Raw genomic sequence first — 23,193 nt, forward strand, 5'->3', positions numbered from 1 at the left:
ATTACTATACCTTTACTTTGCCCATACACCAAATCTAACTCATTATTTTTTTTAGAAATTGTCAATAAATCATGATTAGTCTTCCATAATTAATTCAAAGTAAATAAAACAGTGTTCACCACTTGTAAAATGAGATATATTAAAATTTGCACTATACTACAGATATTACAAATTAATTTTAAAATAAAGTTTTAATAAAATACTAATTGAAATATTTTAACTTTAAATCACATTTTCAAATTTGCTATAAAATTATAAAATTAATTTTTAAATTCCTTGTTATGCTCAGAAATTATATATAACTGTTGGAAAGATCTCGCTATGCACCCAAGACTAAGGGAAGGCACGTACGTTTGCAGCATAGTGATTGAATGTGAATACTTTAAACAAAAACACACACCCAAAGTATAATAAAAGCCTCATATACCAAATCTCTTATCTTCACCTCATAAAATTAATTGTTTTATGTGGTGAGCTAGGTGTTTTTTTTTTGCCCCTCCAGATGCACACTTCACTCTTCTTTCCATTCTGTCTGCCCTAGAAAGTTGTCCTCTGTGAATGACATCCCAATAGCATATTCAGTCATGGTGGGAATATTTACCCCATGGAAGCCCAAACATGCTATAATTCAGAAGATTTTTTTTCCTTCTTCTATTCTTAAGGGCCAGTTCTTAAACATTTACCACCATAAGGCTCTATGTTATGTATATACCCAAGGCTATTAATTACATAAATTATCAAAAAGTTTAAGCTGAGGATCAGTATTTTAAGTGTGTGTGTGTGGGGGGGGGGGGTGTGTGTTTGTAAAATTGAAAGGAAATTGAGGGAATTACCTGTTGATGAGAATCCCCACCACTCTTTTCAGGGTAGAAAAAAAAAATTTGATTGGATGGAATTTAAGATGAGGCTCAATGAAATGGGAGAAGTCCCAAACAAATGAAATAACTGATTGTTATTTGGTAGTGTATTAACTCAGATGAAGAATTGGGGAAATTGAGAGAATGTTAAAGAAAAGGAACTCTACTTAATCATTATACCAGGGGAGATAAAATATGGTATTCTTCTCATCCTTACTAGTTCATCAGTTTTTACTGAATCAAATCCAGCTTCCCTTCCCCTATGGAATTTAATAGTTAGAAAGAGGTCTGTTATAGTAACAATGACTTGAAAGACTATATACAGTTATTACACTGTTGGAAAGGACAAGAAAACAAATATTAATTAAAACTTACTAGTAACGCTTACTGTTGAAAAATACATACCTAGAACAGAAAGGGTAGGTGATTCCTTTTACCACATTGACACTGAAGATTTTTTTAAATTAATATCTTTGAATGTGTAACAAATAAACAGTAACTCCAAGGTTTTTGAAGTTATAACAATGTGCTTATCAAAGAAAAAAAATAACTCCAGCTAAATACTTTCCTTCTTGTAACAAAAGCTGTAGTGAAGATATATCACAAACAGATGGTGCAGAGGATGTGAGCCGGCTGGATGATGGCAGGATAATATCACTAAACCAGAATAAATTCCTGCTTGAGCCTGAGGATGGAACTGCTCAGAGAAATAGATAAGAAGCCAACATATCAGGGTTGGAAACACAGATATATCTGCTTAATATCTAAATAATGGATCTTAAAATATCAGAAAAGGTTGAGGATGGAATTGAGTTATAGGCTAGGTCAAAGAGAGGTAGTTCCATTCTCACTTGTGATGGTAATGTAAGGGCAATCCCAAGGAACTTTGTACAGCCATGCAACCTTGTGGAGCTTTAAATAAATGCACATCTACAAATTCCACCAAGCACTCCACAATTTCTGCAAGCCAGGATTGCTTAACATATGGCATGTGGGCATGCAGACCCTTTTATATGTGTAGATCTATATGCAAAAATGAGGAGGAATGTGGAATTGAAATGTGATAATTGTTCTTTTGTGCTTGCTCTTTTGGGTGTGCCTATGTGTGTTAAGGACTACTGTGGGTGAGAAAGGAAGTAAAGAGAAGGCAGGAGCCCTCGTTCACTCAAATCATCTACTTGTTGGCTCCAATAGTGAAAAGTTGGACATTTATATGCATTGGTCCTTCCCTTAGTGAAATACAAGGCTAATGAAAAGCAAATAATGTTCAGTTGTGCAGAAGCTTAATTAATATAACATCAATAGAGTTTTAGATAGTTTAGGTTTGAAATTTGAACTAAAAATGTACAGAATGGAGATTTGAGATTTATTTCAGCGTGAATTCAACAACTGAATAAAACTTAAAACAATTTGTATATTTTATGTTTCAAATCTTTTAATGTCAAAGCAACAAACAATACAGTTTAATTTAAAAAATACATGAGGTGATCATTACTTAGATTATTAATTCTCTCATTTACAGCTACATCTTAAATCGTGTTATGATCTATTCACCAAAATCCATGACTTAACTTTTTAAAGTATTTTGATGGACACCAATATATTTTATAACTCTTCTGTGCATATTTGAAAATGAAAGATGCTGTTAAGTTAGTATTTGGAGAAATTGAAAGAAAGAAATTTCAAGAGGCAGAGTCTGACAAAATGAATCATGGAAACAATCTGTTTTTAAGTATAAGATAATTTAAAAAGCCTAAAGATTGATGAGCAGTGCCATGCAAAAGTGTTAATTGACTACAGTAAATATTATGTGTAAGGCACAGAGCAGTTGATGGTGGGAGTGTCAAGAACTTTTTTAAAAAATTGTATTTTTATTGAAGTACAGCATACGTATAGAAAAGTACCCAAATCATAATTATACAGCTTGATGAATTTTTGAAGTGGGAGAAACCCACATAGCCAGCACTTGGTTCAAGAACCAGAATATTTGCAGCCCCCAATGTTCCAGCTTTTGCACTACTTGATCACGACATCTACTCCCAGGTTTCCAGGGGTAACCTGTATCCTGAATTCTGTAACTGTAGATGAGTTTTGGCCAAAATGTGTTCCTTTTCAAATCTCTCTTCCCATTCCATCCTTCTCCTCCTCCTTATGATCATCATAGCATTTATACAGCACTTACCACATGCCAAGAGCCCTACATACATTGTGTTATTCAGTCTTTAAAAGAACCCTATAGAAAAATTCAAAAATAATTAAAAAGGAACTCTATAAAATAGGCATCATTATCGTTATCTATATTGTGTAAATAAGGAAATTGAGGCTTGGAATATTTAAGTAAATATCCAGTAATAAAAATCGTAAAAGACGGATCTTGGACTCACTCACTCAAACTTTAGGACATTACGCTAACAGCATCCACCTTGTTTCCACATGACTAGTTTTACTCCTACAAAGCTTTAATTTCTTTGGAAAAAAAAAATATCTCAGTGCAGGGCACAGAAACTAAAATATTGATTGTTACAGCATCTGCCTGTACACACACATTCACACACACACACACACACACACCTATCTACAATGTATATATACATTAGTTTTATTGCACAGTTTAGGTATGTTTGGGGGTATGAAAACACATTGTTGGAGAAAGATTCATGTAAGTTTTCTTTTGAGAATCACTATAGCACCAAATCAGTTGAGAAAAACTGGTCTAACAAAAGGGAATGACACATTACAGTCATCTAAAGTATAATTCAGACTCTGAATTATATGATAGGGTGTAAAAGAAGTATAATGTAGCTCAGTGAAGTGAGCATTTAGTTCTGTTGGGGTGGATGTGGGTAGATTCAGGAAGGCTTCAAAAAAAGAAATTATTTTTTACTAGTTCTGGAAGGGATAATAGTGTTAAAAATAGAAAGAGTATTTGAGGCAGAGGAATTAGTACAATCAGGCACACAGGGCCACAGTTTGGGGGAGTGGTAAGGTATAGAAAAATTTGAAATGGAAAATGTAGAAAGGTCCACTGTAAGGCTGTGGACTTTCAGACCATAGATCCCAAACAGGTGGTCTCTTTGAACTAAAAGAGAGTCATGTCTAAATGCAGTGTGTCATCCTGAATTGGATCTTGGAACTGAAAAAAGGCATGAGTGAAAAACTGGTGAAACCCAAAGAAAGTCTGGAGTTTAGATCATAGTAATGTACTCTAGTTTTGACAAATATACCATAGTTTCAAAAAATGTTAACATTAGGAATGAAGGATGGATATAGAAGAGAAGGAATTTTGTGTACAACTTATGCAACTTTTCTGTAAATCTAAATTTATCCCAAAATTAGAATTTTACTAAAAATAAAAAGAGCATTAGGTGTCAAAGAGATAACTTTGATTCATCTTGTTTGTTCCTCTTCTCATCATACCTTGGGCATATATTGGCTGCTCCATGGCCACTTGAAGGAGGAAAACAGCAGAATAAACCCTTTACTAACAGGAGGCAACAAAAGAACTTTATGTAGCTGTTGCATCCTAATCATTTTGTTCCTTCCCACCCCCTCCCATTGCTTTACCCCAAGGAGAGTAAGTCTTAAAAAGAGAAATATGTTTATCTTAATCTGCTCCGGCTACTTCTACAAAATACAAATGTTAGAGTGGTTTAGGCAACAGGAACTTAATGCCCACACTTCTGGAGACTGGAAGTTCAAGATCAAGGTGCCAGCAGGATTAGTATCCTCTGAGGGGTCTTTGTTTGGGTTGCAATATCATCGTATGATCCTTCCTCAGTGTGTGTGGAGACAGAGAGACAAGAGAGACAGAGAGAGAGAGCACTCTCACAAACTCTTTGGTCCTTTTTAAAAAGGCACTTATCCCATCATGAGAACTTGATTTCTCATGACCTCATCTAAACCCAATTATCTCTTAAGGGCCTCATCTGCAAATATTATCAAATGGGGGGGGCGGTAGGGCTTCAACATATGAATTTAGAGGGGAACACAATTAGTCCATAACAGTGTTAGGGTTAGGTTTATTGGGCAAATGGAGATAGATTACCTGACAGTAAGACCAGAGCCTCTCTACTCTAGGAGCATTCCAACCCATCCCAAACTCACAAGAAAAGCAGTCACTGACAACTAAATGTTCTCTCCTCCTGTCAAGTATCAGGTTGGTAAATATGAACACACAGGAAATATAAGGAGATTTTTGAGGATATACGCATAACTATCTTTTATACGGAATAACTCTGTGATCGATGACATGAATCAGATCTAGATGAGTTAGTTGCAAAATTGCCCAGAGTTATATATACAAGAAAAGACCTAAGGGGAGAGTTAAGTTTCTACAAGGGCTGATGTGGTCCTCCTTGTCTCAGATATGATCTTTAGTGACTATGTATCTCCCCAGTGGATATTCAACCCTCTATGTATAAGGTAATGTTGAAGATTACTCTGTCATATATTCTGAATATACTCAACTCATTTTAAAATCCTTAGGTAAATAAATACTGTTGCCATATTCAAGCATTGCTTGTGTCTAATGCTTTTATCAGCCTGAGCCTACCAGTGACATTTGTTGATACAATGGTCACTGAGATAAAACCTTTAGCCACAATTGATAGGGTGAAATAGATATGTAGAGCTTTACTTCCCAGTGAATACAAAACCACTCCTTTAGAGGCAAACATGAACAATCATGAAGTCAAAGGGAGCCATAAGGGAATCCTTAATTATATCTAAAAAAAAGAAATATCATATAGATTACATTCTTTAATTACAATGTAGTAAAATATTAAACTGAGGGGGGAAAACTAAAAAATTCTTTCTGTTTAAAAACTAAAAGTATATACCATTATATAAAGGGATAGCATAAGGGAAATTAACAAACACTTAGAATTAAAAAAACAAAAAAAGACAACATGTTGAAATAAATACATAGGAAAAAACCAGTGAACTGAAGAGCAATAGCCATACACAAACACAAAAATGAGCAACAGAACTGGAACATAGTTCTTTAAAAGTGTTAAGATTGAATCTTTGGCAAAGCTGATACCAGAAAAGAATAAAAGAAAAAAGAAAAATCAGAATGAAACAACAGATATCACTTCAGAGAGGAAAGTCAAAACACAATTATAAGAATATTATGAATAACTGCTAAGTAGTATAATACATTGGAAGCCTAGATGAAATGGATAACTTTCTGGGAAAATATACAATATCAATGTTGGAGTAAGAATAAAAAGAGGCGTGTCTGGGTGGCTCAGTCAGTTGAGCATCTGACTCTTGATTTCGGCCCAGGTCCTGATCCCAGGGTTATGGGATTTAGCCTCACATCAGGCTTTGTGCTGAGCATGGAACCTGCTTAAGATTCTATCTCTCTCTCCCTCTGTCACTCTCCCCACTTGCTCTCTCTCTCTAAAATTAAAAGAAAGAAGAAAGAAAGAAAGAAAGAAAGAAAGAATAAAAAGAAAGCCTGAATAAATCAGAAACTATGGATTTCACAATCCCATAGCATTCTAGAAATAGCAATAATAATAGCCAACATTTGTATAACATTTACAAGTGCCAAGCACAGTTCTAAAACCTTTACATATATCAGTATACTTCTTCACAACAATTCTAAGCATTAGATGTTGTAATTGTTCCCATTTTACAGATAGGAAACTGGAGTCACGAATTAGTAAGTTGCCCACCGTCACACACCCAATGTGATGCAGAATAATGGTTTTATTGCATGAGGTTATATCAGACTCATCTTCTTAAATACTCTATAATACTGTCTCTCTAAATTGAAATGCCTTAACTTGATTCTAAAATATGTTTTTTCACAGTTTAACATCTCCAAAATAAGGATATGTCTAACACTGAGAACATCATTCACTACCTGTTGGCCTGGCACATTTAAAAAATATATATATCTTAAACTTAGATGTTATTTCCAGTTTCATGAAGAGCAAAAATGCAACTGTCAGCATTTCAGCCAGTAAATCATTTGAGGAAAGAATATGAGCTTTGGTGGTTTTCTGAAAAACTTTTTTTTTGAGACCTTCTAATAAAATCAAAAAGTGTCAGCATCAGAATTTACAAATGGCGTCAGCTTCTTGGAAGAAATCATGGAGGTGAGAATGCTGCATCACCAATGCTTTTGTAAGCACAAAGGCCAATGCCATGTGCAAAACATGGCCACTGGTACTCAAAGCCTAATCATATGTATCTCTAAATAAATCTAAAAGGATATTTTTTAAAAAATGTTTCTGTATTTTCAGAGAGAGAGAGAGAAAGAGACAGAGAGAGAGAGAGAGAACAAGTGGGGAAGGGGCAGAGAGAGAGGGAGAGAAAATTCCAGACAGGCTCCGGTGCTATTAGCATGGAGTCTATTGCAGGGCTCCATCCCATAAACTGTGAGATCCTGACCCGAGCCAAAATCAAGAGTCAGACGCTTAACTGACCAAGCCACACAGGTTCCCCTAAAAATTATTTTCAAAATATATAAAATAAAATACTCAGGGATGAGAAATGTATTGTGTAACTTTCTTCTCTTCATAGTCTATATAAATTACCTGTACATTTTACAATTGTTGATATCTTGGGTATAATGAATATGGTAAAAGGCAAAGACTTCAATCCATATGACAGAGACTTTCACCAAATATCTATTATCACTTTTTTCGTTAGTAATTAGATTACTCTGCTCTTCCTGTCTCTGCCTCCTTTCTCAATATTAAGTTGGGTGTACTGAAACCAACTAAAGACTACAGTTCCCAGCATCCTTTGAAGCTAAATAAGATCATGTGACCACATTCCAACCAATGTTAGTGGTGGAAGTGATAGCGCATCTTCTAGGTTGCACCTCTAAGGCGAAGAGTCAGCTGTCTCTTTTCTTTTCTCACATTCCTGTTTTCTGGAACATGGCAGCAGTTCAAGCATCCATCTGAGGCTGTGAGATGCTAGCCACATTTTGAGTTTGTGGAATCACCGATACGAGCCAACTCTGTGTCTTAGGATTAATGTGACAAATAAGTAAGTACTAAAGGATACCCAACTAAAGACTCTTAAGTTTTGATTGGTGGAAAAAGTGAAGACTTTTTTTTTCCTGGAAGTCTATATTTTATTTAGAGTTTATATGTTAATTAGGATTGGTGTGTTCTGAAATTCACTATCAAAGCTTAAGAAACCAAGAAATAATATTTTCAAGAGAAAGAGATTTTCTCTAAAACAATATTCTTAAACTTTGGTTACACACAAAACAGACTAACGTTTAAGATCACAGCCACTGAGTTGATACTGTAATAAAAACACAGTATCTTATTCTTATATATATATATTTTTAGTGTATTTCTTCTAAGAGAGTGAGTGGGGGGGGGGGCAGAGAGGGAGAGAGAATCCCAAGCAGGCTCCACGCTCAGTGCAGAGCCCAATGCTGGGGCTTGATCCCACTACCTACAAGATCATGACCTGAGCTGAGATCAAGAGTCAGACAACTAACTGAGCCATCCAGGTGCTCCTTATCCTTATGTCTTGATTAAATTACAAAGACTTTAAAATATCTGATGCTTTGTCAGAGACATGGGAGGAAGACTCCTCTAAAAGGAAACACCTTTTTCTCAATTGTTATGAAGCATAATTTATTAACTTCTTAATGAAGCTTATTAACTTCTTCAGGTTTGATGTGTATGTGTGTGTGTGTGTGTGTGGGTGGGTGCATGCACACACATGTGCACGTGGGTGGGTATGAGACAGAACCAGGATTTAATAAAACATGTTATAAGGTTTTAATTTAGCTTAATATTTCTAGTTTTAAAAATAGAGCCTTTTCATTCCCCTTCCACCAAAGAAAGCATGTTGTTTTACAACATACTTAAGGAAATGGGATGTAAGATTTTACTAAAGAGCTTATCTTGGCAAAATTAGACTTGGGGCTCTTCCAATTCCCCACATGGAATATAAATTCTCATGAGAGATGACCTTTTCATTTACAGTCAGCTATTCGGCTAATATGGGAAGTCAGTGGATGAAGAATTACATCAAAAACACATGAAGTTTAATAGGCGAAACTGTACCAAACCATTATGAAATGCCAATGAATTACTTTGTTCCTTAAATTAATTATTGTAAAAAAGGGACTCATTTTTATTTGCCTCAAAAAGTATATGTTTTAGAACAGAAACTGTAACAGCTTCATATAAAAACATAACCATGTTTTAAAAACATAACTCATTTTAGGGATCATATTAATGTTAGGTATGATAATATTATTGATTATGCTACTTGCAAAGTGTTGGGACTGATATTAAGTACTTTGTCTACATTTATGTTAATATTTTCACCTAACAATTTAGTAAGGTATTATAATCCCCGTTTTCAGGATGAGAAAACTGAGGTAGATAGAAATTAATTTGCCCAGAGTCATACCAATAGTAAATGATAGTGATCCAATTCAAAATCAGGTCCTAATCCAGTTTCTTCTATATCACAAAGATTCACATTTTGACTAAAATCCAAAAATCTTTTGAACTTTAGATGTAAGCTACATAAATGTGTTTATGTACGCATTTACACAAATACTCATAGATACTAAAATAATAGATGATGCTAGTTATCATCTAGAATTTTATCAAAAGGAAGTACAATATATGAAAAAGAGAGCATAAACATTAGTGTGGACTTAGTTTTATTAGAAAAGGACATTTCTTCAAAGATAGTTCCAGCTATATCTTGGAATAGAGGACATAGTTGAAAGCTAATATATCTATATTATAACAGGACAGCCCATTTAAAGCAATTTGATGCTCATTGAGTACATTCGCATGACTTTTCAAGATTATGAAATCTGCCTTGTCTTGCCAAGGACAAATGAGTGGCCTGCTACTCAACCAACTGTGTTGTTTGATATGAGGATTAACATCCCTCCACCTAAATCATTAGCTTATAAAATTGAAGACAGTTTTTTAGCAGATATTAGCTGACGTTCCAGGTGGTATCTCTCTTCATTTTTTATTAGGATGACAATTAAACCACCTCTAATAACAAGAACATTATAATAAAAAAATATCATAGGTAAATATCAAAGGTTTTAAAGATCTATGCTCTTTTTAGTTCTAATATTAGGTGGACAAATTTTATCAAGGGATTCTGATATTCATTAATGTTATTTTCAAATGTTAATGGCTCCGCTGCCCATGTCTTCAGGAAAAATTGTTAGTCTTCTCATATTCCTTTAATATTTTATATTTGTACTTTATACCAAGATAGGAAAACAATCCTCTTCCATCAGTTCTATCAGTTTTTTAAGAGCTTATTTTTTTAGAGCATTTTTAGGTTCACAGAAAACTTAGTGGACTTGTAGCACAGTGAAACTATTGCATATGATACTATAATAGTGGATTCTTCTCATTATATATTTCTCAAAATCCATAAAATATACAATACCAAAAATGAACCTTAATATAAACTACAGACTTTGGGTGATAATAATGTGTCAATGTAGGTTCATTGTTTGTAACAAATGCATCACTGTGGTGCAGAATCTTGGTGGTGGGGAAGGTCATGCGTGTCGTGAGGAAGGGGTGAGTCAGGGGCTAAATGGGAACGTTTAGTACTTTCCACTAATCTGGTGGAATTAATTCCAGATATGCAAGTTTGGTTTAGCATTTGAAAATCAACCAGTGGATATCATCACATTAATAGAAAGGAGTTAATAGGATCTTTTCAAAGGATACAGAAAAAGGTTTTGGTAAAATTTGACACCCATTTATGATTTAGCTTTCAGCGAACTAGTGCCAGACAGAACTTCCTTAATTTAATAAAGTTTTCTATAAAAAACCTACAGATAACATCATTTATAGTGATGGAAAATTATATACAGACAGTCCCTGACTTACAATGGTTTGACTCACAATTTTAATTTTTTAGTATGCAGTGGTGCAAAAGCAATAAGCAAGTGTTCAGTAGAAAGTGTAATTTGAATTTTGGTTTTTGATATTTTCCCAGGTTCGTGATATGTGGTATGATCAGTACTTTTTCGTGATGTGGGGCAGCAGCAGTGGGCTGCAGGTCCCAGTCAGCTATACTGTCATGAGGGGAAACAACTAACACAGGATCATTCTGTATCCTTACAACCATTCTGTTTTTCACTTTCAGTACAGTGTTCAATAAATTACATGAGATAATCAACACTTTATTATAAAATAGGCTTTGTGTGATGATTTTGCCCAACTGTAAGCTAATGTAAGTGTTCTGAGTATGATTAAGGTAGGCTAGGGTAAGCTATATGTTCAGGAAGTTAGGTATATTAAATGCATTTTCAAGTTACAATATTTTCTTTATTTTAGAAAGAGACGAGTGTGCAAGTGGGGGAGAGGGGCAAAGGGAAAGAGAGAGAGAGAGAGAGAGAGAGAGAGAGAGAGAGAGAGAATCTTAAGCAGGTTCTGTGCTTGGCACAGAGCCTGACACAGAACTTGATCCCATGACTTTGGAATCATGACTTGAGCCAAAATCAAGAGTCAGACATTCAACCAACTGAGCCACTCAGGCGCCCCAACTTATGATAATTTGAACTTATAATGGCTTTATCAGAATGTAACTCCACTGTTAAGTTAAGGAAGATCTGTATTTTTTCTCTGCATTCTGGAAGATAGAAAATATGACCACTATCACCATTTCTATTCAACACTGTAATGAAGGTTCAGGAGGCAATGCAAGAGAATAAAATACATAAATATATGAAAGGGAGAAATAAACCTATCCCCTTTTACAAATAACATGATTGTATATGTGAAAGTACCTAGAATAATCAAGTAAATTTTGGAATTAAGAAAATTTACCACTGTTGCCGAGTGTAAAGTCGAAAGGCAAATATTCTTTTTCATATATAATGGCAACAAATAATTTGAAAAAAAAATGAAAAATAAGCAGTATCATTAACATAGTATAAAAATACTTCAATATTGGGGCACCTGTTGGCTCAGTCAGTGAAGCATGTGACTCTTGATCTTGGGGGTACAAATTCAAGCCCCACATGAAGCGTAGAGGTTACTTAAAAATAAAAGCTTACCAAAAAAATGCCTCAATTATCTAGTGGTAAATCTAACAAAAGATGCTCAAAATCTCTACTCTAAACCTAGAAAACGTTTCTGAGAAAAAACTAAAGGAGACAAATAAATGGAGTTTTATGCCATTTTCATGGATTGGAAGCCAATATTTGTAAGATGTCAATTTTCCCTACATTAGCTTCTGAATTCAATGATCATTGGAATCTAAATTACAGCATGGGATTTTTTTCGGGAGTGGGTGGGTGGGTGGATATTGGCAAACTATTTCTAATACTTATAAGAGAATCAAAATTAGCTAGAATAGCCAAGCAATCTTCAGCAAGAAGAAAAAAGTTGTAGGGATTAAACTTCCAGGTATCACACATAGTATAAAACTACATTATGTGGTATTGACATAAGGACAAGCAAATAGACCACTGAAAGAACAGCAAATGAAAAGATGGATCCATACATGTAAGATTACCATATTTTAAGCAAGGATACCACCACTATTTAGTGAGAAAAATATGGTCTTTTAATGGTGCAAGAGCCATTGGATAGCTAGATGGGAAAATGAATTTTGACTTTCTGTGTCACTAGACACAATTAATTTATAATGGAGAGTAGCCTTAGGGTCATCAATATAATAATAGGGTTTGTAGAAGAAAACATGCAGATATCTTCAGGACATCATGTTAGGCAAATATTTCTTTAAAAGGACACTAACAATGGGTTAAACTTCAATAAAATTAAAAACTTCTGTTTATCAAAGTTATGATTAAAAGAATGAAATGCTATGATTAAAAGAATGGAGAGGCCAACTACAGCCTTGTAGAAGATATTTTCAATATGCATATGTGCTAAAGGCTTGTATTCAAATGTATAAAGATTTTCTATTAATCAAAAAGAATAAGACAAACAACCCCATTTTTAAAAGACGTGTAAAATGCTTGACAGGAATGTCAGAGAAGAGGATGTCCGGTTGGCCAATGAGCATATGAAACAGTGCTTGTCCCATAGTCCTCTGGGAAATGCAAATAAAAACCACATGACCTACTAACTACTTCTATCTCAATTTCTACAATGTAAAATGATTAACAAAAACAAGAATTGGTGAGAATATATACACATTTCTGGTGGAAGTATAATTGGTGTTTGTTAGTATCCACTGAAACTAACATATGCTTATTTAATAACCCTCTAATTCCACATCTTGGTTAAAAAAAATGAAAAGTGTATGATGGCCATCATGAAATATGTAAAATAATGTTAGTTGCTACTTTTTCTTAATAAGCACAAACTGGAAATTGTCTGAATTGTCACTGTTAAAACTGATAAATTGTGCTGTAATAAGACTATTGAATATCATGTAATAATAAAAAATAAAGAGTACTTGTGACATGCGAAAATACAGATTAATGAATCTCAATGTATTGGCTGAAAGTAGCTAGGTAAAAAACAGTATAAACCAAATGATTTCATTCTAAAGTTCAAGAGCAATGAAGACTCATCTATGGTGATGGAGCTAGAATACGGGTACCTCTGTGAGGAGAATATTGCTTGGAAAGTGAAATGAGAAAGCCTTCAGAAATGCTAAAAATTTTCTTTATACACGTCCCATTTTTATGGTTTACTGCATATATATTATACTTCAAGTAAGAAAAAATATGAAAACATTTGGAATAGTATAGAAGTTGGCTAGACAGGAGATAATGATGGCTTGGACCTGTGTGTGAGAAGTAGAAATGATCAGAAGTGATTATATTGAAAAATATTTGAAAGTACTATCAATAAGACTTACTGATGGATGTAATCTAGAAAGTGAAAGAGTAATAAAGGTGATGGCACTTTTGTTTCTTTTTTTTTTCTTTTTAGTTTACAAATGATGAGTAGTGGCATCATTATGAAAATGGGGAGGACTGAAAAAAGTTTTAGGGGAAGGGAGTAGTATGAATTTTAGGTTCATAAAATTCTGTTAAACCTCCAACTAGAGATCAGAGGTGATGTCAGGGGCTGGTGACACACATTGTAGAAATTTGGTGACTTCAACACATAGAATGGAAAGTCATAGGATAGATGTATAACATATATTGCAGAGATGAGGTTAATTATGCTATAAATATATATTGATAGATGAATAGATCAATAGAGAACATAATGGGAGAGTAGATAGGAACATAGGTTTTTGAATTAGAGTCTTAATTCAATCTGTCTCCCTGTATCATATGAGAAAACTGTGTAAGTTTTCCTTGCTTTCATTTCTTCACCTGCAAAGTGTCAGCTAACAGAATCTAACAAGTAGATACAGGGTTAAGGTAGGGATGGGGTAAAGGAGACATACTTTGCCTCTTTTACATTGTAAATATTAAATTAAAACTAGCTATAGATATATATGTATATCTTCAGAAAGTCAATGAATATGGGCAGCTGGGTGGCTCATTAAGCAGCTGACTCTTGATTTCAGCTCACGTCATTATCACACGGTCATGGTTTGGGAGATCAAGTCCTGTGTTGGGCACTGTGCTGACTGTGGAGGCTGGTTGGGATTCTCTCTCTGCCCCTCTCCAGCTTGCATGCGTGCAAGCTTGCTCTCTCTCTCTCAAAATAAAGAAATAAACATTAAAAAAAATTTTTAAAAGGAAAGTAAATGGATAAACAAACTATAGTACATACGTTAATACAATGAAATATTATTTTAGTGATAAAAAGAAATGAGCTATCAAGCCACAAAAATACAGAGGAAATTTAGTGGGTATTGCTTCTTTAAGAAACTTAAAAGTCTGCATCAGCAAACCATTCCAACTATATGATATTCTTTCCGGAAAAGACAAAAATGTAGAGATAGTAAAAAGATCAGTGGTTTCTAGGAGTTCAAAGGTAGGGGGAGGAAAGGATTAGTAGGTGAAATCCAGGGGAATTTTAGAGTAGTGAAAATATTCTGTATGATAACTGTAATGATAGATTCATCACATTATGCATTTATCAAAACTCATTGAAATGTATTGCACAAAAAATAACCCTAGTGTATATTGCAGGGTTTAGTTAATAATAATTGACATTGGTTTAACAATTATAACAAATGTATTACACTAAGGCAAGATGTTAACAGAGAAACTGAGAACAGAGGACAGAAGTGGGATACGGGAACTTTCTGTACTATAAATCTGTCCAATTTCATGTCAACCTGAAAGTGCTCTAAAAAATAAAGCCTACTAATAATTTTTTTAAAAAAAGAAGTCCTTTATGATCATAAAAACGAAAGCAATGTGTAGATTATTCTCCAGTTGAGTGATATTTAATCTGTAAAAAATCTATCATGAGCATCATCTGAGACCAACAATGTCCATGAAGAAGGTTAACCTTTGCAAGCTGCAAGCAGAACACAGGTCAAGTCTTCTTGGCTAAAGATAGTATGGTGTAAGACCTAAAATTAAGGTCCCAAATTATGTGCTGTTTGGATATATGGTGACATCAGGAGGGCCTTAAATGTCCTAAGTGCAAATTCCCCTCCTTATTCTGCCCTCACAGGTAAGGACTATAGCCAAACAAGCCTCCTAATCAAGGAGATGTGGCATAGTGCCTGCTTATCCTTGAGTAACAGGTTTCAGTTCCCTGCTGGCCTGCAGAATTATTCCAACAACCTAGTCCTTCCCATGGGAAGCAGGAGTCACCTTACCTTCTTGATAGTATGAAGTCTGTTTCCTATAGTGCCTGATTGTTCACTCTGTTCTTAAATGCAACCTGTGTGGCTCTGTGTGATATGTAGTGTCTTCCTCCCTTGGTCTGTGCATATATGTAATTAATTAACTGTTTTGAATCTCAGCTGTTCAGCATTGGGATTCATGTTCCACCATTTCCCAACCCTAGATGGGAATCCCTCCCTCATCAATAGGATGAATGGGAAGAGATTAAAACAGGTGGGTCTTGTACTTAAGTAAAACAGCGGGGAGAGACTGGGACCCCTAATGGGACTCCAGATACTCAAAATTCCCTCTAGGATTTGGAGAGAGGGGACAGAGGTCTGCCTGCTCTAAACATCCTGAGATTACTAATGCACAATGTGGGCACCTGCCAACTAGTAGAGTTTAGATGGCTTTTGCCACACATACGGGTAGCTGCATAGCTCTAGTAAAGGCTTGGGAATGTAAGACCACACCACGGAGCTCCAGAAGGTGTTCAACATACTTAATGCTCACAGGAATCTCAGTGTACATATATGGATGAATGAGGTTCAACTGATGGTTCTCTCCCTTATAAAGACTACTTTCATAGCTGCTTTCTGATGTGAGTCATTCCCTGCATTCCTAAGGCCTTTCTTCAATGTGAATTTTCTGATACTGAAAAAAGTTAGGCCTTTGGCTGAAGGTGTTTCCCACATTCAGTGCACTTATAAGGCCTGTCTGGGCTGTGAATTTTCTGGTGTTGAATCAGGAACACACATTTGGCTAAAGTCTGCACATAGGATCTTTCTCTATTGTAAATATTTTGGTGTCAAATGAGGTTGGACCTTTTGCTAAATCATATCCAATATTCACTTCATTCAAAGGACCTTGTTGCAGGATGAACTCTCCAGTGTTGAATTGGGTTAGGGATGTGGCTGAAGAACTTCCCACACTCACCCCATTCATTAGGCCTTTTTCCATTGTGAATGCTTTCATGTTTAATGAGGCTGGAGATTTTGTATTAACAAAAAAGTTGCTGCATTAAAAATGCCTTTCTCCAGGGAGAATCCTCCAGTGTTCAATAAGTCTGGAATTGTAGATAAAGGATTTTCCCCATTTGCTACAGTCAAAAGTCTTTCCTCCAGTGTGAACACTTTGATATTGAATAAGAAGCACTGGCCAAAGAAATTCCCACAACTGCTGCACTTGTAAGGTGTTTCTCCAGTGTGAAATACCAATGTATGATTTATGGTGTATGGATTTATGGTTAAATAATTCTTGCATTCACCACATTTGTAAGGGTTTTATCTAGTGTATATTCTCTAGTGCTGAATAAGCACAGTGATTAAAGTCACTGCCATACTAAGTGCATTTGTAATGCCTATGTTCAGTGTGAAAGGTCTCCTCCCATTTGGTGCTCCTGTGTGGCTTTCCATCCCTCACCTGATGTTTGAGAAGACCTGAATTAGGGAATGCTTCTCACCATCCCCATATATGAAGGACTTCTATGAAACATGTAGACTCTATAGTTCTTCAAATTTGAGATTCTGAACTTCTGAAGGGTTTCTCTCCACTGGGTAGTTTCTAGTGTGATGAAGGTTTACACTAAAGCAGAAACATCTCCCACATATCCAATACATTATGACTGCCATCTGAACACACAGTTGGAAAATACCTTTCAAGAGAAGGCCACACATTGCTGGAGCGAACCTTCCAGTTCGACTTTATCTGCCTTGGGAGCATTGACCTGTGCCTTTCTATATACAAAAACATTCTGCTTAGAAGGTGCTTCTTCAGCGTTTACACCCAAAACCATGTCAGCGCCACCCCCCCGCCCCCAGCCCTTCTTACTATTGTTGGAATCATGTGTGATTGATCAGGTACTACATTAGTCTCACAGGGTTGCCATTACAAAATACCACAGACTGGGTGACTGAAACAACAGAAATTTATTTACGCACAGTTCTGGAGGCTAGAAGTCCAAAATTAAGGTTCTGGCAGGTTTGGTTTCTCCTGAGGCTTCTCTCCTTGATTTGCAGACAGCCACCTTTTTGCTGTGTGTTCACATGGCTTTTCCTCTTTGTGCATGCAACACTGATATCCTTTCCTCTTCCTGTAAGGGCATTGGTCATGTTGGATTAGAGCTCCGTCCTTACAACCTAATTTAACTTTATTTATTTTCTAAAGGACCCACCTCCAAATACAGTTACAATGGGAATTAGGGCTACAGCATATGAATTTTGCAGGGACACAATTTAACCCATAATGGGTGCCAAGAGCTCTCCTCTCTTCTCCAGTGGATAATTTCTGGGATGTAGAAGATGCAAGTCTTCTTAATTGTTGCTAAGTACTTCCTCAATCTTAAAAAACAAAAAGCAGCCAAAATGACCACCACTATAGGGTTGGGGGTTTTTAAGATAGGATTTTCATGGGAAAGGGAAAACATGTTCCATATACAGTTATGAAGAATATAAAATCTAAATATTTTCCTGAAGATCAATTTGGCAAAATGTATCAAGTTTCACAATTTTTTACTTTTTGAGTCAAAATAGTAATTACATTTCCAGGGATCTATTTCCAAAAACACCTAATGGACATGCCCAAAGATTTGCTGTTTTTCTACTTTCCTATATATAACTTGCAATTGGATACATAAAATATATGTAGGAATACATTTTGATAAGCAAATTGTTATATATCTCATATATCTCATTCTGGAATATCATTATTTGAAATTCTCAATATAATAATAGCTTTTGGGGGAAATAAAAGGAATGGTAGGTTAAAAGTAAATGTTGTAATATGCCCTAAGGTATCTACACGTTAAAAAATATGCATTTTAGAGAGGTAAAAATTTGTGTTTGTAGTAGAATGTCCATAAAGAGGAACTGTTGTTGTTGTTGTTGTTGTTAAGCAAATTAACTAGTAATCGTGGTCAAATTGAGTAAGAAGATCAAGTCAGTTTTTTAACACAGACACTTTTGTTTTAGAAAAAAATATGAAAATATCTACAAAGAAGTAAGATAATCACCCACCTAATATAGGAACAATAATTTCAAATGTAGATACTGTGGATTGAGATATAAAGTATAATGCAAATTGGGTTTATATCTAGCCAAACTGTGTCCTTAAAGAATTAGAGGAAAATATACTCCTAAATATTTAGCTATTGAATTGCTTTTTCCCACATGGTTTTATTTTAGACAGAACAACACAAGATTTCAGGAAACATATTGAAAACTATGAGGCTTGCTTTGTCTGTGCCAAAGGAGGGGGAAAAAAAGTCAGAGCACATCCTGTGAGTGAGGGTGGGGGTTTCCCCTGAAGGAAATGGCCCTTCCCACTGTCCTTCCTGCTATGGAGAGAATGGGTGTTTTTTGGAAAACAGGGAGAGAAAAAACTCTTTCCACTGTCTAAGGCCAAAAGGTTGAGAGTCTTTGTGGTAAATGGGTCCAGAGAGTTTCCTTAGCAATGTGTGGGAGTAATAACTAGTTATCTGACACATGGAAGTGATCAGGAGATAGCAGTGGCCCTCCGTCTGGCTCAAGGTCCTTTGAGTTCAAAGAGTTACCCCTGCTATTGTGAATGAAATACCTTCCTCTTTCTGATTATTAAGATCAATTACTCCTGCTAGGATGGAGACTCCTTTCCTTGACTGCTGTCAGTGGTCTGCTGGTAAACGTTTAACAGCCAATTCTGGGGGTAGGGGTGGGGAGCCTTGATTTGTAGCATTTGCAGTTTCTGTGGTGTAACTACTCCCCTTTTGGCTAATTTCAAGCTACTAATGCTGAGTTACATGTTGAGAAGGGATGCACATAATTGGTTCTGGCAGCCAGTACGAGCCTGCTGGTCTCCTGGCATGAGAAGTTTGAAGTGATACAGCAGCAGCTATAGCTTAACATTGAATAGGAATATTGCTGTGCCCTATTGTAGATGAATTTTATTTCTGATAATCATGATCTCTGGGCTCACATAATAAAATTTGCAGGGACAATTTCCCAAGTGAGTCACAGAGAATGATGATAAGCTGGGTTCCTTCTTCTATCCCATAGTTCCTGGACCTACATACTCCACCTATTGGGGATGCAGCACCATATAATGTTTATTGATTTGGGGTACATACTGAAACTTAGAAGATGGTTCCCTATGCTTGCAGTATCTTATCTCCAGGTTTGTATTTTAAGGGTGTTGTCAGAAGGTCATCCAATTGATCTAAAATGCTGTCAGTGTATTTGAGAGAACCAGAGGATCCCCTCGTCATGTGCCCACTATTGTATCTCTTTTGCCATTCAGTTTGACCAAGAAAGGCTTAATATTCCTTTCATCTTGATTAAACCTTAGGAAGTCTCTAGGCCTTGACCTCCCTTTTCTTGATAGCATTCCCATTAGAAAAGTTATATATTCTTCCTATATGTCTTTGACATGTAAATGTTTTAAAAAGCCTCTTACCAGTTTTACAATCCAGGAAAATCTTTCTCCTGGAGTCATTCTTTGAAATGTAGTCATCAGGAAAGGTAGGACCTGTATCTCCCAGATTCTGTGGGAGAGTATTCCGTGAACACCAATTAGCAAACACAGATGGCTAATCACAGAGAAAAACATTTGCAAACTCAATAACTCACTGTGTTCCACACATCCCATTGATCACCCTCCCAGATACCATCCTCTGGTACTTTTCCACTAGCTTATCCCAGCCCTTAAAAAACCTCCTGTCTTTTGTTTCAACAGAATTGAGTTCAGACTGAGCTTTGGCTTCTCTATTCTATTGCAGCCTTGAAGCAAGTCTTCTTTGACTAACTAGGATCAATGATTAACTCAGTTTGGCAATTTTTGCTGTGACGGGTCTTTCGGTCTGAGGTGATATTTTGTGAAATGCTGAGTAGGGGCGCCTAATACTATAAACTTTTGGATATTGGGGCTATCTGAGGCCCTGGAGGCAGGAAAGGCATACAATACATGGAAAAAAATGGATCCTTGTTCTTTCCAGGATTGAAGGAGTCCTGTATAAGTCCACCTACCACCAATAGTCTGGTACTTGCCTCAAGTGATAATGCTATATTTGAGTTTCAACTTTTGTCCTTACAGTTAGCACATTAGATGCCAAGCAGTTATAGGAGTTATCTTGGCCTTATGGATGGGACCCCATGTTATTGACCCCTAACATAGCCTTTATCACTGCCATCATAGTTTCATGAGTACATTAGGACAGTTATAGGGATGGTTGATCGCAAAGACGAGTTCAGGCTGTTGTCTACTTGTTTGTTTAATGTCTCTCCTCTGTATTAATGTCTCTGGTGGGTATTAATACATGATACAAAGATCTTCATACTCAGTTCTCACCCATATATGCGTGTTCACAGATTTCCTTTCCATAATTTTTTTCCTCTAGATATCCGACCCATTAACAAAGCTGTTTGCAAATGCTAATGAATCTATATTTATTCTTACCTTGGGACAGTTTTCTTTCCATACAAAGTAGATAACCAAGGGCAGTGCCCAAAGCTCTGTTCATTTGATAGATATCTCCTCACCACTCCCTTTCAATTGACTTTCTTAAGTGGATAGCTGTAATGCATCTTTGGGTTGACCCATATTTTGGACCAACCTATCTATAAACCAAACTAGACCTTTTCCTTCCTCTTTGAACTAGTCATAGGGAATCCTCATGCCACTCTAAATGCAGGCTGAGGGACAGTCTCTAGCATAGTGGCTATAGGTAACATGGACTCCTGAGCACCCTGCAATGCATCTCTCTCTCTCTCTCACCCGAGAGAGAGAGAGAGAGAGAGAGAGAGAGAGATGAGAGAGAGATGCATTGCAGGGTGCTCAGAAGTTCATGTTGTATATGGACTATAGATATAGATACAGATATAGATATAGATATAGATATAGATATAGATATATGGTGAGAGAGAGAGAAGATATATATATATATAGAGAGAGAGAGAGAGAGAGAAGAGAAAGAAAGAAAAAAGAAAGAAAGAAAGAAAGAGAAAAAAGAAAGAAAGAAAAGAAGAAGGGAAGGAAGGAAGGAAGAAAGGAAGGAAGGAAGGAAGAAGTCGATTTATTCTAAGGAAGTGGTCCATGGGATTGTGGTCTCTAGCAGTCCAAAATCCACAGGACAGGACAGCCAGCTAGAAACTTAGGCAAAATGCAAAGTCAGTCTTGAGTCTGAAATCCATAGGTCATACCAGCAGTCTGGAAGTTTAAACAGGATTTCTGTATTACAGTCTTGAGACAGAATTCCTTTTTCTGTAGGAAACCTCAGTTTTTACTCTTATGGCTTTCAACTGATTGCATGAGATATACCCACATCATGGAGGGTAATGTTCTTAATTACATTTTTTAAATGTATTTAAATTTAATGTATTTAAATATGTTAAATTAAATTTAAATTTAAATTTAAATTACTGTTTTTAAACACAAAATGCCTTCATAGCAACATTTACAGTTGTGTTTAAATTTTTTTTCAACGTTTTATTTATTTTTTTTGGGACAGAGAGAGACAGAGCATGAACGGGGGAGGGGCAGAGAGAGAGGGAGACACAGAATCAGAAACAGGCTCCAGGCTCTGAGCCATCAGCCCAGAGCCTGATGCGGGGCTCGAACTCACGGACCGCGAGATCGTGACCTGGCTGAAGTCGGACGCTTAACCGACTGCACCACCCAGGCGCCCCTACAGTTGTGTTTAACAAAACTGGGCACCATAGCCTAAGCAAGTTGACACATAAAGTTAACCTCATCGTATTTATCTCCTTGTAGTAGAAAATAGGATTTTATTTATTTATTTATTTAATTTTTCATGCTCTCATGCATTTGGACAGTTTCATCTAATCATACAGGGAACATCTCATTATATTGGTTCCCAAAGGCTTCTGGTGGAAGTCTTTTATTTTTTGTTATATAGGCCATTATTAATTTGTCCTGCCTAGGATTTAGTGGAGGTTATAAGCATCATTATCAAGTGAAGATAAATGTTTCACTAACTGGTAAAGTCTTAAGAAGAGAAGTTCAACAAGCATCAAAATTATTTTAGGCATTATTAGGGCTAATAAATAGTTTTTTAGATAGTGATATTCAAGTTAACGATCAGGGAATTCAAAAATCTCTTACTTTTAATCCATACCTGATTTAAAACATGTTTTTGTTGACCACATACTCTGAGGAAGGCCATTGTGCTAAGTGTAGTAGGGTTTTCAAAATTTCATGGCAATAAATTCTTGTCCCCAAGAAGGGGAAATTTAAAACACTGAAGGGTACATTAAAAGTTGATGTTGCTACAGTATTTAAAAAATGCAAAAAATAGAATTATGATCAGTCCTATTCCTACTACAGTACGTCAGAATGCACATCTTCAGTAAACATCCTTACCTTGACTTTTCCCCACTGAGATGCTATTCGATTCGGTTAACGTAACATGCTCCCTAAAAGTAGTAAGCAATAAACTGAGCTTTTTCTCATCAACAATTTACTCCAGTAACAAAGCATTAAGTTTAAAAGGATTTATAATAAGGTGGGGAAAAGGTGATTAAAAATAAACCAAAGTCATTTCAACTCAAAATTTTAAAGCTGTTATTTATTTTAAACACAGTTGATGTAATTAACTCCCCTTCACCTCTCTCCCCCACTCCAAAGAGCAGCTCTTAGATTTCATTA

General features: G+C 35.9%; 1 long non-coding RNA gene across 1 annotated transcript; it reads right to left on the bottom strand.

Annotated features, from left to right (window-relative positions):
• Positions 1–853: 853 nt before the first annotated feature.
• Positions 854–22,963, bottom strand: LOC128312864 (uncharacterized). Its single transcript, XR_008292714.1, has 3 exons — positions 22,909–22,963; positions 17,499–17,650; positions 854–1,554 (listed from the first exon to the last, which is right to left on the bottom strand). It is a non-coding gene; the product is annotated as an uncharacterized LOC128312864 (long non-coding RNA).
• Positions 22,964–23,193: the final 230 nt, after the last annotated feature.

The sequence above is a fragment of the Acinonyx jubatus genome, chromosome F2, assembly GCF_027475565.1.
Source record: "Acinonyx jubatus isolate Ajub_Pintada_27869175 chromosome F2, VMU_Ajub_asm_v1.0, whole genome shotgun sequence".
NCBI lineage: Eukaryota > Metazoa > Chordata > Mammalia > Carnivora > Felidae > Acinonyx > Acinonyx jubatus.